The sequence below is a fragment of the Notolepis coatsorum genome (assembly GCF_963971535.1).
Source record: "Notolepis coatsorum genome assembly, chromosome: 15".
NCBI classification, from domain to species: Eukaryota; Metazoa; Chordata; class Actinopteri; order Aulopiformes; family Paralepididae; genus Notolepis; species Notolepis coatsorum.
In genome coordinates, this window is record NC_140179.1 from 36,771,819 (window position 1) to 36,784,318 (window position 12,500).

Consider the following 12,500-nt stretch of genomic DNA (forward strand, 5'->3'; position numbering starts at 1 on the left):
ATACAAAACCAACACACACACATACACTCACACAAACAAAACCAACACATACACTCACAAACAAAACCAAGTTCACACAAACAAAACAAACAAACACACATACTGTACACAACCAACAAACACACATGCACTCACACAAAACCAATATACATACATACACTTCAACTTCAACTTCAAACTTCAAATTACTTTATTTTCCTTTCGGAACTTCATTTGTGCAGTGGTTGAAAGACAAACATACAGTCACAGTACATAGACACTCACCACTATATATATAAAAAATAGTTAAAACTACAATAAAAAGACCACTATATAAAAAAAAAAACCAACTACATTAAAACTACAGTACTTAAAGCATGATATATTAAAAACCACGTGGAGCAGTTCTGTATGTATATAAATAATAAATAATAGTAGTACAGGTACATAGTATGTGTCCATCAGGTGGAAGGGGGAGTCTATTTTAAGTAGTCCAAAGTCCTTGGGGGGGGTCCGTCCTCCACCAGACCTAGGTGTTCAGCAGTCTGATGGAGGTTGGCACGAAGCTACCTAAGCCCCTTTTGTTCAGTGATGAAGCTCTGTATCGACGGCCTGAGGGCATTAGTTTGTAATGGGTGTGAAGGGTGTGTGTGTTATCTACAACTATTTGGGAGGCCTTTTTTAACTGTCCGTTTCTTGTGGATGCTGCTGAGTGGCTCCTGGTCCTTCCCAATTATCTTGCAGCTGATCTTAACGACCCTGTCAAGAGGTTTCCGGTTGATGGCACGCATCACTCCAAACCATGATGTGATGTTAAAGGACATTATCGATTCCACAAAGGAGTTGTAGAAAGCCTGCAGGATTGATGGTCGCACCTGAAGCTTCCTCATCTTCCTGAGGAAGAACAGTCGCTGTTGGCACTTAGAGTGGATGTTATCTGTGTTGGTCTTGAAGGTGAGCTCATGGTCGATGGTGGTGCCAAGATATTTATACTCCTCAACGCGCTCTATTTTCTGGCCATTTATCTCTAGAGCTGGGGGAGTTGTGGGGTCACGCCTGAAGTCCACCAGCAGTTCCTTTGTTTTGCTGGGGTTTAGGTCCAGGAAATTGTTCTTACACCACTCTGCAAACCTGTTCATTTCTCCAATGATGCGGTCATTGGAGTTGGTGGTGTCAACGATGACTGTGTCATCAGAGTATTTGATGAAGAGCATCTCAGGGTCTGAGCTGCTACAGTCGTCGGTGTACAGAGTGAACAGGACTGGTGAGATGACAGTTCCCTGGAGTGCCCCGGTGGATACCGTTCTGTTGGAGCTGTAGTTGCCGTTGAATCGAACAGTCTGGTGTCTATTTGTGAGGAAGGAGAGAATGAGCAGTATGAGGTGGGGGTTGACATTCATCCGGAGGAGTTTCTGTCCCATCAGATGAGGTTGCACAGTGTTGAATGCACTTGAGAAGTCCACACAAAGGATTCAGGCTTCTCCAGCTGTGTGTAGGTGTGATGCAGGAGGGTTATCATTGCATCATCATACACAGGTGTGGTGAGGTATACAGTTAGGCTCATAGTGTATGTGGAGTATGACAGTATATAAATACCAATATAGTATGCAAAATCCAATAGTCAAATTCAAGTTCATATTGAATTGCATGGTAATGTAAGTGTGAAGTCAAACTCATTTTCAAATAATATCACCTCGAGATATTTTCAGATCTCATTTTGTGCCAAATTTCAGGAAGACGGATCAGCTAGTCTAGCGTAAAACTCCGGGAGAGGTGTTTTTGGCCAACAGCTAGTCTAGTTTAAAACTCCGGGAGAGGTGTTTTTGGCCAACAGCTAGTCTAGTTTAAAACTCCGGGAGAGGTGTTTTTGGCCAACAGCTAGTCTAGTTTAAAACTCCGGGAGAGGTGTTTTTGGCCAACAGCTAGTCTAGTTTAAAACTCCGGGAGAGGTGTTTTTGGCCAACAGCTAGTCTAGCTTAAAACTCCGGGAGAGGTGTTTTTGGCCAACAGCTAGTCTAGCTTAAAACTCTGGGAGAGGTGTTTTTGGCCAACAGCTAGTCTAGCGTAAAACTCCGGGAGAGGTGTTTTTGGCCAACAGCTAGTCTAGCTTAAAACTCTGGGAGAGGTGTTTTTGGCCAACAGCTAGTCTAGCTTAAAACTCCGGGAGAGGTGTTTTTGGCCAACAGCTAGTCTAGCTTAAAACTCCGGGAGAGGTGTTTTTGGCCAACAGCTAGTCTAGCTTAAAACTCTGGGAGAGGTGTTTTTGGCCAACAGCTAGTCTAGCTTAAAACTCTGGGAGAGGTGTTTTTGGCCAACAGCTAGTCTAGCTTAAAACTCCGGGAGAGGTGTTTTTGGCTAACAGCTAGTCTAGCTTAAAACTCCGGGAGAGGTGTTTTTGGCTAACAGCTAGTCTAGCTTAAAACTCCGGGAGAGGTGTTTTTGGCCAACAGCTAGTCTAGTTTAAAACTCCGGGAGAGGTGTTTTTGGCCAACAGCTAGGCCATCTGATCCGTCTTCCTCTGTCTTCTATCTTCTTGTCTGCTGCTGCTCAACAACAACCTACAGTTACAGCATTGCAAATTGAGGTCCCTCCTACCGCCGTTTCAACGCCCTCTGCCGCCCGTTAACGGCTCTCGTCAAATGGTTTTATTAGGGTGGGTGCGGTTTCTGTTTTGTGCCGCCAGGAGGCGCAAAGTCAAAGTCAAGTTGGAATTATATCCTTCCTTCGAGACAACCGAACTTGCTATGCCTCCTAAATGTGAATCGGAAATACAAAAATACCGGCTACAGCAAAGACCTATGGCTATTCCAAATGGCACGTAAACCCCATTGTTTTAGTGGTTTGTCCACTAATGTCCATTATTGAGGACCAAGTACGTGCCCTTAATCGGCAGCGTGTGCCGGGAACAGTGCAGGAGTGGACGACCAAATCGACCAGGGTAAATACTGGCTGGTGTTCGGGTCACCGGAGACGCTTGTGGGGAATGAACGTTGGATTAAGTGGTAAGTCAAATGATCTGATCTTCACTGTTTTATCTGCCACTTACGTGACGTGACAGGGGCTACTGTTTCATATGATCTAACGAGTGGTGGTCACTGCTGTTTTCAAGTCCAATTGATCGTCAAATGCGAGGGGAGCACACAAACAAGAACAACTCCGTTATAATCCCATACAAAGAGCAAATTGACTGGCTTAATGCACAAAGAAAACAACACATTTCGAGTAGTCTTCCCTTGTACACATACTGTAAACAGTACTGTATATTCTCGAAGTCAACTTCCTTTGACTGGGTAGAGCAGACGGGAGAGTCGACCAAAGCAGACCCTGGTCCCCCAAGTCAAATTCTACGTATGTCTGCTCTACCCATTTCATAACAGGTGAGAATAAGGAACACATATTTATATAGTAAATTAAGTTGTATTGGCTGTGAGGCTGTAAACAGCAGATGTTAGCTGCTAGCTGATTGATTGATTAGCTAGCAGTCTCTGCTAGCTACTTCCCCATAATAGTCCATTCTCAGTGTAGCCTACATGCCTTTTTCATTTTTATATGTTACTAGTATACTATTTATCAATCACATTCAGTGTTGTTGTCCTTGCTCTAAGGACTTGTTATTGAATAGTCGTATTGCTTGTAATATACATGTCATATGTATATACTCTCTGTCAGGATCTATGGGGTAACAGTACTGTATATTTGCATATCATATTATGTCACAAATGTAACAGTACTATATACCTGTATGTCATGTATGTCCCTATGCCATAAATGTCATGATGTCATGTATGTTGAGTATGTCACAAATGTATGTCACTATGAATTGAAAATGGGGGACCCTGATGTAAACAAGACGAAAGTCTCTCTGGTCTGCATCCCCTTAACAATTGTGCCGTACTGTATTGTATCCATTCTGCAATCTGTTAATAACGTTTTCATTCATTCATTCATTCATTCATTCATTCATTCAGGTGCAAAGGTCAATGACCAAACACACCCAGACTACATTCCATCTGTATTCCCTTCAACATCACAGTCTACACCATCTACGTCAACGAACATCAGTCGCCATGAGCGGCATGCAAAAAGGAACTCCTCTTCATACCATGGTAAGTGATATCATCTAGTTTTCAGTTATGTGCCAAAATCAATGGGTTCCTAAATTGCAGTTTCTTATTAGTATGGTTTTTATTTCATTTAAAGTGACTCCCCACAAGAGGACTAAACGTTGCAGCCAAGACATCCAAGTTGAGGCAGCAGCCCAAGTTGAGGAAGCAGCCACACCTCCCATCACCGAGCAGTCTCTGTTTGACGAGATGCAGTCTCTCAGAGAGGAGAGGGATGCAGCCAAGGAGGATGGTGACCAACAGAGAACCAAGGTCGAGTCGGACAGCAACAACACCAAATGCAAAATGATGACAGGTGTTACCTGGCCAGTGCTTCAGAACTTGTTTTCTTACTGTCACACAGAGAAGACAAGGAGCATCATAATCTCACCCATAGATCAGCTATTTATCACCCTTGTCAAACTGCGTCACGACATGTCCTTTGACCTCATTTCCCACATCAGAGGTGTGTCAAAGGCAACAGTCATCAAAGTGTTCTGGACCTGGATAGACCTGATGTACGTCAAGCTTGACTTCTTGATTAAATGGCAGGACAGGGACCACATATTCTCAATCATCCCCCCAGTATTCAAAACAAAGTTTCCCCGTCTCACATTACAGTTCTACTTTTGTTTTGATGTGAAAAGTGATGCTGCATAAGATGACTGCACTTAGCACTGACTGAGAAAGTACACATTACAGTTCTACTTTATAAAATGCTAATTGTAAATATGTTTGTCAATGTTTGTCAACCACATACCAGGGGCACAACAACTATAGCAAACATCATTTTGAAAGAATAACCTTGCTTTATTGTTCAAATATACAAATAAGAATGAAATGTTCTGTTCTTCTATTGCAGTTTTATCTGTGAGTGCTATTTCAGCATGCACAACAATGCAAGTAAAGAAAATGCAAAACTAACTTCTGCTATTGCTTTTTTTTAGATACAAAAATACAAAAAATGTATTGTCACATTAACTTTCTGTGACTGAGTGCTATTTCACAACAATGCATGTAAAAAATGGTTATTTTTTTTAGATACAAAAATACAAAAGTGCTATTTCAAGTTTAAACATGCATAACATATGCATAACAGCAGCATTGGCAGGCCTACAATTTCAACATGCACAACAATGCATGTAAAAAATGCTTATTTTTTTTATATACAAAAATACAAAAGTGCTATTTCAAGTTTCAACATGCACAACAATGCATAACAGCAGCATTGGCAGACCTACATTTTCTCCAAGAAGGAAGCCATAACATAAAACTTCAAAAGGGCTAAAAACTAAATTACAAACATCACAAAACAAACTGGTCAGACTACTGCTTGACCTTACTCCTAGAACGCACCTCACCCCTGCCCACTTTGACAATATAGGATGGCTTAGAGTAGACGACAGAGTACAGCAACTTAGTTAGGGTTAGACTTCTTTTTCTTTTTTCTGCACTCCGAGCAATACCATGTCTTGCTTTTCGGTAGCCTTTTGAGGTTTAGACACCTGGGATGGAACCAGTCATCACAGGTGTCACAGCCAACCATGCTCTCTGATTCTGTTGTTGTTTTACACAAGCAGTAGACTGGAGTGCTTGTGCTGCTGGCCGCCTGTTGCTCCTGTTGGATGGGTAACACTGGTACATTTGTGGCAACATTCTTTTTATTATTTATTTTTTATTTAACTCACCCTGCCATACAGTCACAGTGACCTGCAACCACCTTTCCCGTGCCATCTAAGGCCACCCAAGGATGATGTGGATCATCATTCACTCTGTAGGATGGTCTGATATCCGCCCGCAACAAGGTGCACCTTGTCAGTTTCCGGTGGAACACAAAGAAGCGGTATGCCTCTAAAGACTTATAGTTCTCCATGGCTTCTGATGAGAATACACCTGAAATAATAATGTAACTCTGGCCTGATCAATATTCTTCAGTTTTTTATCTTATCTTATCTCCTATCGGTACTGTTGTCATTATGAATTGAAAATGGGGGACCCTGATGTAAACAAGACGAAAGTCTTTCTCTGGTCTGCACCCCCTTAACAATTGTGTGTATTGAGCTGTACTGTATTGTACCCATTTTGCAATCTGTTAATACAATTTCCATTCAATTACTGTATCTATGGAGGACAAACATGTCATGTACAAATGTCATATCTAGCTACAGGCTATTCAATGGCACATTTTCATATTATTCCTTGCACAGGGCTTAATATTTCTCTTTTCTAACAGAGAATTGAAATAAAATATCCCTATAGGCCGTAAAGTGAATGCTGTATCGTTTCACCCCTTTTTTTAAGTTTTAAATAGACAATAATAAAAATAGTAGATGTAAACAAGACGAAAGTCTTTCTCTGGTCAGTATTGTACCCATTGTAGTGGAATATACTATGGAATATATTACATTGGATGCCATTTTGTCACAGGAAAGATTAGCCTCTAGGATGGAACTGTGACCGTACTCAGATGCATTTGACACCTCCCTGCCCCCTCTCCTTGATGAGGTGTTAATAGGTGGGTAGGTGGGGTGGGGGGCTGTACATTGATGGTGGGGGGGGGGGGTGGGGGGGGGGGTTGTCTCAACACTGTTTTTTTCAAGTCAGGTCAAGTCAGCTTTATTTGAACTCTGCAGAGGAAGGATGAACTTTGCAATGTACAAACGTCTTTCTCTGGTCTGCATCCCCTTAACAATTGTGTGTATTGACTGTAGTTTACCCATTCTGCAATGGTAATAAAATTCTCATTGTAAAAAAATAAGTTGTATCTATTCTATTCTACTATTTTATTGCACTGCACTATTTTACTCTGTCTATTTTATCTTACTATTTTTTAGATTGCTGGACAGTAGTCCAGATGTGACAAAACTAGTGATTGTATGACTTGCTTGGTACAGTAGCTGTGTCTGTTAAAAAATAGGCATTCCGTCTAATAATTGAAATACTTCTGCTCATTTTTGTTACAGTATTGTAGTGGCCATACTGGTTGTTTACATCAGGGTCCCCCATTTTCAATTCATCGTAACATATATGACATACACGACATACAGATAGACAGTACTGCTACATCTATACATTTATGACATACCAGATTTGCAAATACAGTACTGTTTGTGATACATAGTAGTATAGACATAGCAGCATAGGTAGTACTGTAGTAGTAGATAGTAATACATACTGTAGTTTTTAGTACTGTATCAGTACTAAATACCTATATGTCCCTATGCCATAAATGTCATGTATGTTGTGTATGTCATAAATGTCTATATGAATTGAAAATGGGGGACCCTGATGGAAACAAGACAAACGTCTTTCTCAGGTCTGCATCCCCTTAACAATTGTATGTATTGAGCCGTACTGTATTGTACCCATTCTGCAATCTGTTAAATAAAGTTTTCATTCATTCATTCATTCTGTACTGTATTCTAATGATATTCCTACTTCTGCAGTAGTTGCATTTATTTTACAACATATTCAAAATAGTTTTGGGAGCAGGACTAAGTGGATTATGACTTCTGGAATCTATTCAGTTCATGACAACAATACATGACAACAATAACAATACACCTTTGTATTTATTAATGTCCAGATGTGACAAAATGGCATCCAATGTAATAAAAAAAAGTCAATCAACGAACTCGATTCTTGTACCGGATCTCCTCCCTGGTAAACAAGAATACCCTGAAGACTCTGGCAGGAGAACTCATTCAAGGGTACTACAGTACGACTATGCTTGCACCTCATGGTACCAAAGCACCTCAAAGGCACTAAAAACCAAATTACAAACATCTCAAAACAAACTAGTCAGACTACTGCTTGACCTGACTCCTAGAACCCACCTCACCCCTGCACACTTTGCCAACCTAGGATGGCTTAGAGTAGACAACAGAGTACAGCAACTTGCAATGGGCCTGGTCTACAAGATACACTACACGACCAAGGTACCCATGTACATGTCAAAATACTTCCCAAAGGTCAGTGAATACCACGATCACAACACCAGAGGGAGCTCCACAAATCATGTAAAACCCAGATTCGGCTCAAACAAGGGACTAAACACGTTTCGCAATTATGCCACAACAATGTGGAACGCCCTACCCAAAGCTGTAAAGGAATGTAAATCACTACCCACCTTCAAAAACACTCTCAAAGAACACCTACGGGAGACTGCAATTCAAAACTGGCCCCTACAAATGTCCTAACCCAGTTGTACAATAAAGACCAAGCATGGCTTTGTCAGTATTCCAATGTACAGCCCCACCCAACCCCACCCCACCTACCCAACCTCCTCCAATGTACAGTTTCCATGGCAAATGTATGTCAGTATTCCAATGTACAGTGTCCCTAGTAAGAGATATGTACAGATATAGATATAGTATTAATATGTACAGTGATACAGGTATAAAGACACTATGGTAGTAAGTCATACTGACCAGCAGTGTAACTAGTAAGAGTAGGTAAGAGATATGTACAGATATAGATATAGTATTAATATGTACAGTGATACAGGTATAAAGACACTATGGTAGTAAGTCATACTGGCCAGCAGTGTAACTAGTAAGAGTAGGTAAGAGATATGTACAGATATAGTTATAGTATTAATATGTACAGTGATACAGGTATAAAGACACTATGGTAGTAACTAGTAAGTCATACTGACCAGCAGTGTAACTAGTAAGAGTAGGTAAGAGATATAGTATTCATATGTACAGTGATACAGGTATAAAGACACTATGGTAGTAAGTCATACTGACCAGCAGTGTAACTAGTAAGAGTAGGTAAGAGATATAGTATTAACATGTACAGTGATACAGGTATAAAGACACTATATGGTAGTAAGTCATACTGGCCAGCAGCGTAACTAGTAAGAGTAGGTAAGGGATGTACAGATATAGATATAGTATCTACAGATATGTAAATGTCATTAACAGATTGCAGAATGAGTACAATACAGTACAGCTCAATACACACAATTGTTAAGGGGATGCACAGACCAGAGAAAGACTTTAGTCTTGTTTACATCAGGGTCCCCCATTTTCAATTCAGTGATATATATTTTTGGGCATACACTTACAATATAAGCAGCTGGGAAACACATTATATGATGTATTCAGGGCCATTTCACGTTGATTAAACGTTACACATTACATACTGCTAAATGAACGTTAACTAATATTACGCGGCCAGTTGAAAAGCCTTGAGGTCGCATTCAATTTTCGAGAGACCATAACATTAACTTGACAGCAATGTGGATACAGCTTTATTTGAGCAGTTGCTACTGTAACGTTACCTTAGTTGACTACATAACTGTAGTAAACAAACTAACGTTAAACCTAATTTAATTTACCAGTAAATTCAATACAGCGATCACAATAATCGACGGGCCAGTTACATTTCCCCCAACCAGAGCCTAACTAGAGCCACATTCTGCGAATCAGAGGCAGAGTAGGGCGGGTCTTCGGTGCCAGCACGTTGGGTTGTCTCGTAAAGAATAATACTGCACTGTATCTGAGTATCTAGATGATTATCCATAAAAAACGCACGTTAATCGAAAATACCACACCATTACTGTACCAATGACAGTCAAATAATCTACAGAAAAGCATTACATTGCAAAATAATATGTCCAAGACTAGTGTCGCATGCACACACACACACAGATTGTAGAATAGCTCCCTCTCTCCACCGTGTAACTCGACTCCCCCTACTGGTTGAACCAGGCAGAGCAGCGTAAAAAGACGTCATCTAGCGTCATCTAGCTTGCTACCGGCGGTAGACGCCTCGTTTTCCAGTCCCACATCTGTACCGCTCAACCTGGACAAACACCAATACGCCTACAGACAAGATAGATCCACAGAAGACGCAATAGCCACAACCTTACATGAGGCCACCACCCACCTGGAGAAGGCGGGGAACAATGTGAGGATGCTGTTTGTGGACTACAGCTCAGTGTTCAACACCATAGTCCCCGCCAGACTCGACACCAAGCGCAGGGAACTAGGAGTCAACCCCAGTCTGTGTGACTAGATCCTGGACTTCCTGTCGGATCGACGCCAGGTGGTGAGGATGGGCCCTCACACCTCCGCCCCCCTGACTCTCAACACTGGAGCCCCCCAGGGCTGCGTCCTGAGCCCTCTCATCTACTCACTGTACACCTATGACTGCGTAGCCACGCACAGCTCCAACACGGTAATTACATTTGCCGATGACACCACAGTGATAGGCCGAATCACCAAGTGTGACGAAACAGCCTACAGGAGAGATGTTGACAACCTGGCAAAGTGGTGCCAGGAGAACAACCTCTCCCTCAATGTGGAAAAAACTAAAGAGCTGTTCATAGACTACAGGAGAGGGGGAGAGAAGCTGGACCCGATCACCATCGACGGGGCTGCAGTGGAGAGTCAGCGGCTTTAAGTTTCTCTGTGTCCACATCACCGACAAACTCACCTGGGATGGGTGCATCACCGCCTGGAGGGGGAACTGCACCGACCTCAACCTCAGAGCGCTGAGCAGAGTCGTGAGGACAGCTCAAAAGATCTGTGGATGTGAGCTTCCCTCCATCCAGGAAATATATGAGAGCCGGTGCATTAAAAAAGCCCGGAAAATTATCAAGGACCTTAAACCCCAACCATGGACTGTTCCAGCTGATGCGGTCTGGAAAGTGCTACCGCAGCCACACAGCCAGAACCAACCGGCTGGAGAACAGCTTTTTCCCCCAAGCCATCAGACTCGTCAACAGAGCACATTGATGCCTGAAATGTCTGAACCAAAAGGAATCTGGGTGGATATTTACACTTTAGGAACACAGCAACATTATGGGAAATGCACTTATCGTCTTCTCCAGAGTCAGACAAGATGATAGATACTGTACCAATTTCCTCTCCGTCTATCCGGCTGCATGTTAGCCTAGCTTACACAAATTGGAAGTGGATACGGACCACTAGCCTAGCTTAAAACTCCGGGAGAGGCATTTGTGGCCAACAGCTAGGCTAGCCGGTCCGTATCCGCTTCCATTCATTTGTGCTAAGCTAGGCTAACATGCAGCCGGATGGAGATTGGTATCTATCTTCTCGTCTGACTCCGGAGAAGACGATAAGTGCATTTCCCATAATGTTGCCGTGTTCCTTTAAAGCCACCAGCCTCCCAGGTATTCCCCCTCTGTGAGGAGCACGTTCAGCCACAGACTCATACCCCCCTGACATTCCACTAACCACCTCAGCCAGTCCTTCGTGCCAGAGGCCGTCAGGCTCCACCACCGTGGGCATGGACTGCTGCCAGCAGCTGGAGAAGCAACGGCTTCAGAACTCCAGAACTATTAGGAATGTCTGACCACTAAGTGTGTCTGACTCTTAACCACCAAAACCTGCACAGACTTAGAGTTAATTATATTGTTTACACGGTTTATTGCCTATATTTATGTCTTTCTTCCATTACCCTGCCCATACCTGTACCCCCCTCCCCATGCTGCTATGATGCCCAAATTTCCCCAAGGGGATCAATAAAAGAATATCTTATCTTATCTAGCTGACTTTAAAAAAAAGTGTTTGCTCCCAGAAGATCTGCCTTAGGGCTAGATCCACAAAGAATGGATTGCACGGAGAAAGTTGCACCCTTACTTACAATTCATTATGAATTGAAAATGGGGGACCCTGATGTAAACAAGATGAAAGTCTTTCTCTGGTCTGCATCCCCTTAACAATTGTGTGTATTGAGCCGTACTGTATTGTACCCATTCTGCAATCTGTTAATACAATTTTCATTCAATCAATCACCGTGCAGACCTCCTCACCCCCCTATACCAACGTCAGATCGGCTGACAAGGGTCTCTTAACCACCCGTAGGTCTAATTTCAAGTCTAGGGGGGGTGGCGTGCTTTTGCGGTCGCAGCCCCTGACCTCTGGAACAGCATCCCCATGTCCATTAAATCTGCCCCCTCCATCGAGTCTTTTAAACCTAAACCTGGCCTTCCCTGACTCACTCTGACTCTCGCCTTGCTTGTTGACATGTTGTTTTGTTTCCTTGTCTATCCGTTGGTTGTTTTTTCTGTTTATTCTATACTTGTCTTTGTTCTTAGCTATGTGAAGCACTTTGGTTGACAAGTGTCATGTCTAAATGTGCTATATAAATACATTTGATTGATTGATTGATTCTGAAAGTATCGATGCTAATAAAATTGGAGTATTGGAGCGGCTCGGTTAAGTATTTTTAACGGCTTGGTATCGCAATACTTTTCTAGTATCGGTGTATCGTGCAACCCTGGTTCAAACGACGTCAAGCAGCACGTTAAAGCACATCCGCGTACCGCCTGCGTACGACCTGCATGGCGGGAAGAGGAGACGAAGCCTTCTGCGACATGGTGATGTTACAGTAAGTTAAAGAGACGAAGCCTTCTACGACATGGTGATGTTACAGTAAGTTAAA

The 12,500-nt window shown here is 42.5% G+C and overlaps 1 protein-coding gene across 2 annotated transcripts in view; it reads right to left on the reverse strand.

Annotated features, from left to right (window-relative positions):
- The window catches only part of camk1da (calcium/calmodulin-dependent protein kinase 1Da), a 200,888-nt gene that overhangs the window by 52,578 nt on the left and 135,810 nt on the right, over positions 1 to 12,500 (reverse strand). The gene's annotated exons all lie outside the window — the stretch shown is intronic.